The 6037-nt window shown below is 55.2% G+C and overlaps 1 long non-coding RNA gene across 1 annotated transcript; it reads right to left on the bottom strand.

Moving 5' to 3' along the window:
* Window positions 1-490: 490 nt before the first annotated feature.
* On the bottom strand, window positions 491-4943 carry LOC108522540 (uncharacterized). The gene is made up of 4 exons (XR_001883514.1): window positions 4894-4943; window positions 3803-3908; window positions 3560-3650; window positions 491-1525 (listed from the first exon to the last, which is right to left on the bottom strand). It is a non-coding gene; the product is annotated as an uncharacterized LOC108522540 (long non-coding RNA).
* Between the last annotated feature and the right edge of the window lie 1094 nt (window positions 4944-6037).

Below are 6037 nucleotides of genomic sequence, written 5' to 3'. Positions count from 1 at the left end.
TCAGCTCACTGCAGCCTTGACCTCTGAGGCTCAAGCGATCCTCCCACCTCAGCCTCCCGAGTAGCTGGGACTACAGGCACACACCACCAGGCCCGGCTAGTTTTTTATTTTGGTATAGGCGGGGTCTCACTATATTGCCTGGGCTGGTCTTGAACTCCTAGACTCAAACGATGCACCTGTGCCCAGCCTCATTTTCTCACTGTTCTTTTCGAACCTTATTCAAGTTGTTTACTTTTTTGTTGGGTTTATCTGAGGGGCACAAGGGCACTCTNTTTGTTTTTTCTTTTCTTTTTCTTTTTTTGAGACAGGGTCTGGCTCTGTTGCCCAGGCTGGAGTGCAGTGGCATGATCTCAGCTCACTGCAGCCTTGACCTCTGAGGCTCAAGCGATCCTCCCACCTCAGCCTCCCGAGTAGCTGGGACTACAGGCACACACCACCAGGCCCGGCTAGTTTTTTATTTTTGGTATAGGCGGGGTCTCACTATATTGCCTGGGCTGGTCTTGAACTCCTAGACTCAAACGATGCACCTGTGCCCAGCCTCATTTTTCTCACTGTTCTTTTTCGAACCTTATTCAAGTTGTTTACTTTTTTGTTGGGTTTATCTGAGGGGCACAAGGGCACTCTGCGCAGAGGCAAAGGGCTTATCTGAGGGGCACACACTCCACGCAGAGGCAAAGGGCTTATCTGAGCGGCACACACTCCACGCAGAGGCAAAGGGCTTATCTGAGGGGCACACACTCCGCACAGAGGCAAAGGGCTTATCTGAGGGGCACACGGGCACTCCGCGCAGAGGCGAAGGGCTTATCTGAGGGGCACACGAGCACTCCACGCAGAGGCAAAGGGCTTATCTGAGGGGCACACGAGCACTCCACGCAGAGGCAAATGGCTTGCCAAGGTTCTGCGGTTCTTAGAGAAGACAGCAGAACATGAGGGGCAGGGCCTGGCGCCCACCCCTACTTCTCATTCTGCAGAGGCAGGCACATGGGCTTGCCTGCCAGCCCCAGATACAGACCAAACGGCAGCCCAGAGTCCACCCAGAGCCGTGTTTGAGGAGCATCTGCTGCTCCCGAAGCACTGGCCCAGCAGCCCGTGTGCATGTGCGGGTTTAGCCACGGTTTCCTCTGCGGCTCTGGGTGAGTCACCACGCCAGGCCCCTCCTAGGTGCAGGGACACAGCAGTGAGAAAACAGAAATCCACAAAAACACAGCACAGATCAGCAATACCCAAGGGCTGAGAGCCAGGGCCCAAATCTGCCCAGGGAAGTGGGGTGGAGAGGCCAGGGCTCCCCGGATCTCACACCAGACTTGCATGGTCTACTCGGAGCCTTTGCTCAGTCACTCCGCACAGCACGCGGTTCCCAGATCCCACAGGGCACTCACACGTTGATCAATCCGTGCGACCCATTTGGGTAGATGAGGTAACACGAAGGCACTGAGGAAACACCGAGCCTCTCCAGAAATGCTTTGTCCCCATCCAGCGCCCGGACCACCACGATGCTTTCATACGGGATCAGGTCTAAGATCACCTGGGGGTGAGAACACAATGACACTTCCACAGGGGCTGGTAGCTTCTCAGAAAACATGACGTGCAGATACACAGCCTTGCAGGGAACCTTTCCCAAAAGGGCACGAAGTGTGGCCCCTGCAGGCAAGACCCTCACTCACATCCTCACGCACATCTGAATTCTTACCGCACTTTAAGGCAACTGATGGCACACACGCCATGCGCAGAAACCAGTGTTATTTGGCAATTTTACAGACCAATCAAAGAACACCCTTATCCATGAATTTGCACTTGACTTTCTAAAACCAGGGCGCCTCTAACAACACTGACACTGGTCAAGTGAGTCCTTGCACACAGCAGCCACGCCCCATGGCCTCACACTCCTGTCCCACCTGTGGAAGCTTCGTGGCCAGGGCAGCAGGCCTCGAGCTGCCGCTCCTCCCCAGCCACCCTGCTCCTGTCTGGTTCTGCTCAGGCTGAAGGGGCAGCAACAGGGTCTCGGTGGCAGAGAGAGCACAGGACTGGCATCTCAGCATTTCGGAAGAAACCCCGTGTGCGCCACCACATCGGGCGTACATCTTTCCTTATCTTAGAGAGCAACACAACCAGCTGCTCCTCAAACCAAGGGCCCTGGCTAAAGGGGTGAACTGGGCGCCCTGAGGGGCCGTGCCTCTCCTGAGCTGGGTGTGTCTGCGAAGAGCTGATCACTACTCTTGGGCCGCACTGGTGTCTGGGCCGTGCCGTGACTCTGTGTTAAAGAGCACTCCTCCTGCACGGGTGGAGCCTGGCTGCCCCGAACGCACCAGCATGCCAGGGAGGTAGGGGAGCGTGCAAAACGGGCCCACACCCACCTCTGCTCGGGGGAACACCTGCCTCTGGTCTGCATGTGTAGAGGCCCCACCTGAGACAGCAAGGGCACGAGGGGCCTTGGGACAAGGGCGAGGGGTCTGGGAGAGCCACACACCACTAGTGGTTCCTCAGCCCTCCACGGAGAATCCTGGCCAACCATGGGAAGGCATCCTGGCGTCACCACCAAATCTGGAGGGGCAGTGCTGGGGTGCCAGGAGGGCAGCCAGGGCATGAAGCGAGATGGTCACGGCGTAGGTGTCTGCAGCTTCCTTCCCAAGTGTGCCTCCAAAAGTCCTCGTAGGGGCAAAGCTGTTTCCTCTATTCAACGCAAGGCCCCCCCAGTGGACAGAAAAACAGTTGCCTATCAAGTTGCAAGGAGGAGGAGGAGAAGCACAGGGTGAGTGCTGGGCGAACGTGTGCGCAGTGAGGCCTTTCATCTCCGGAAAGACTGTTGGCAATAATGCCTCTCCCTGGGCTGCCCCTGCACCTGGTCCCTGGACCTTATTTAGACTTGGCCAAAAGCGAGGCTTCAGAACTGTACGTGTGAAATCAAAGTATGACAATGACAGAAATTATGTTTTATAGAATCTTGGATTTGGCAAAAATGTTGAGCATTCAGAATATAGCAATGTACCATCCTGGCTAACATGGTGAAACCCCGTCTCTACTAAAAAATACAAAAAACTAGCTGGGTGTGGTGGCGGGCGCCTGTAGTCCCAGCTACTCGAGAGGCTGAGGCAGGAGAATGGCGTAAACCCGGGAGGCGGAGCTTGCAGTGAGCTGCGATCCGGCCACTGCACTCCAGCCCGGGCGACAGAGCGAGACTCAGTCTCAAAAAAAAAAAAGAATATAGCAATGAAAAAATCTCAGCAATACCACACGCAAAATACAGAATGACCTCGAGGTGAGCTGAGCCTGTCATAAAAATGAGCTCTTCTGCAAAACCCTCTCAGTTTCAAACCTGGGGTTAGGCCACCTTCTGAACCACCCCCCACTGCCAAGCTCGTTCCTCCTAACAGTCTTCTCCAGACACCAGTGACTTTGCTGAGAAACGTTAACTACACTTCTGATAATGAACAAGACCTAAAGCCACAGACAGGACACGAGACGCCGACGCGGTGACTGGCACTCACGAATCTCACCACAGATGCACCGCCAACCCCAATCACACCACGTGTGACACCTGGAGCCCACACAGAGGCCATACCTCTCGTCCAAGGTAGGAGCTGTTGCTTTCAAAGACAATAGCCACGTAATGGCTGCCACGGTGGTCAAGGAGGGAAAGAACATCACTGGGCCTTTCAAGAGAAAAAAAGAGGCTTTTAGTGCTGTCAACAGCAGCGAGTTGCCCACCACATTCCAGTGGCCACATCACTTAATAGAAACCTATTACATTCCTTGCACAGCTCAGCGTGAGTCTAACAGCCACCTTCTTCACGGAGCTACTCACTGAATGGGGTCCAGGGGCGGGCAGGCAGGCGGCCGCCTTCCTTCCGTGTGGTTCTGCAGGAAGTCAATCATGGTCTGTCTGACTGTTCGCAGCTCTCGGTCGGGTCCTGTCGGAAGCACACCAGGGTCAGAGGTGTGTGCAGCTGTCTTCGAGGGGCAGGCGCACACCCAGGGACAGCAGCCCCGTCCCAGCCCGGGGCCCAAAGACAGCAGGGTGCAGGTGGCAGCAATGTGTGCAATCCCAGCAGGTGTGCCCAATGCCACCCACAGGCGTGGTATGGACAGCATGGGATTCACACAACTGGAGACCACATGGCAATGAGACACGCATGGGTGGGCCACATGGACAGGCAACAGAGGCAGATGGCAAGACACGGCGTGGCGAGGAGCAGGCCAGGCAGCTCCACTGGGTCACTCACAGGCAGAGCCCCCGCAGGGCGTGGCAAGGAGCAGGCCAGGCAATTCCACCAGGCCACTTACAGGCAGAGCCCCCCAGGGCGCACGCGGCAAGGAGCAGGCCAGGCAATTCCACCAGGCCACTTACAGGCAGAGCCCCCCAGGGCGCAGCGAGGAGCAGGCCAGGCAATTCCACCAGGCCACTTACAGGCAGAGCCCCCCAGGGCGCAGCGAGGAGCAGGCCAGGCAATTCCACCAGGCCACTTACAGGCAGAGACCCTCCAGGGCGTGGCAAGGAGCAGGCCAGGCAATTCCACCAGGCCGCTTACAGGCAGAGCACCCCCAGGTGCGGCCTACGGGGTCCCATCACACTGGGTGATGCTCGCCTGGGTGAGGTCATTTGCAAAAATTCATTGGGTGGGTACATGTGATCTGTACATCTCCAAATATTTTTATAATAACAAATTTACTCTGAAAAGTTTTATTACCGTATTTGCCAAGCAAGGCAAATCACAAAATGAAAATTTCTCTTGAAGCTATTAACGTCTGAACTCTTGAGGGAAAGCAGGCAGGAAGGTCAGCAGAGGCAAAGGTGCTGGCCCGGGCTGGGAGCTCCCCCGGCTCCGGGACCGCGTGTCTTTAGCAGGTTTATGGGGGGGAATCTCAGGGACTAAAATACAATGCTTATGTCCTTACCTTTAAAATTTTCTCCAGTTGTAAACTCCTTTGTAAATGCTTTAAAATACTAAGAGGAAAAACACAGAACAAGTAAGAGGCAGCCTCGCGTGGGCGTCTGCATATGTGTTTAAGCAACAAAACAACCGTCACCTTCGGGAGGGAGCTTTACTCAATTTCCTTCGGAAAGTTTTCATAAATGGATGATAAACCACACGCTTCTCCATGTCTCTGTGCATATTAGTGTTTCCTGTCAGATTTACGAGGGGGCTAAGGTTAGCTCCAATCAGCAGTCCCATCATTGACATCTTCTGACCCAACAGGGCTAGAAGCAAAAGACAGTTCAACTGGGCTGGAATCATGAAAGACACGGCTCTCCGGGACTTGGTAGTGAGCGTGTGTCCTAATGGTGAGCTGTAACGTTAGCTGTAACAACACAGAGATCTGCAGGAGGAGGAGACACCACGCAGTATCTCTGAGTGGATGGCAAGGGTTCTTAGGTTAAAATTAAAAACTTTCTTCATCAAAGGGCACATCAAAGACAGTGACGAGACAAGGTTACAGGATGGCGGAGATCAGGTCGGTAAGAAAAGCACCGGCCAGCCAAGAGGGAAATGTGCAGACGACAGGCGGACACTTCACCTGTGACACCCACAGCCCAAGAAGCCAGATGTGCTGGCACCGCAGCCACCAGGGAAATGCAAATGAAGCTGCTGGTGCTTCCTACTGCACCGCTCCCTGGGCGAGCATGAAACTGCCTGACGCTGCTGGCCCTGCAGGTCTGTTGTGCACAGACCTGGTTCGCGGCCCAACGGCTTCTCTCCCAGCCTCAGCTCTTCCCGTGCCCGGGAATGAACACAGCAGTGCTGTTCAAGGCCACCAAAGCCTGGAAGAGCCCACATGCCTGGCAACGGGGGATTCTGGGTCTCAGAGTGACGTCACTGGACAATCCCATCCAATGAGCATCGTAGTGGATCTGAGCAACGTCCCATTAAGTAACGGAAAGAAGGCCCGAAAGTTTACACACAGCACAGTGTGACCTGTGTCTGAAGCTAAAACAAAACAGGAAGCCATCCTGACGTAATCACACGCAGGGGCAGGCAAGCAAGCGTGCGACACAGGCCCCGAGAGGCCCTGGGGCGGGGCTGACGCCGGTGCCGCCCAG

The sequence above is a fragment of the Rhinopithecus bieti genome, unplaced genomic scaffold, assembly GCF_001698545.2.
Source record: "Rhinopithecus bieti isolate Rb0 unplaced genomic scaffold, ASM169854v2 scaffold_67437, whole genome shotgun sequence".
Classification (NCBI taxonomy): Eukaryota; Metazoa; Chordata; class Mammalia; order Primates; family Cercopithecidae; genus Rhinopithecus; species Rhinopithecus bieti.
This window is presented reverse-complemented; position numbering and strand designations above follow the sequence as displayed.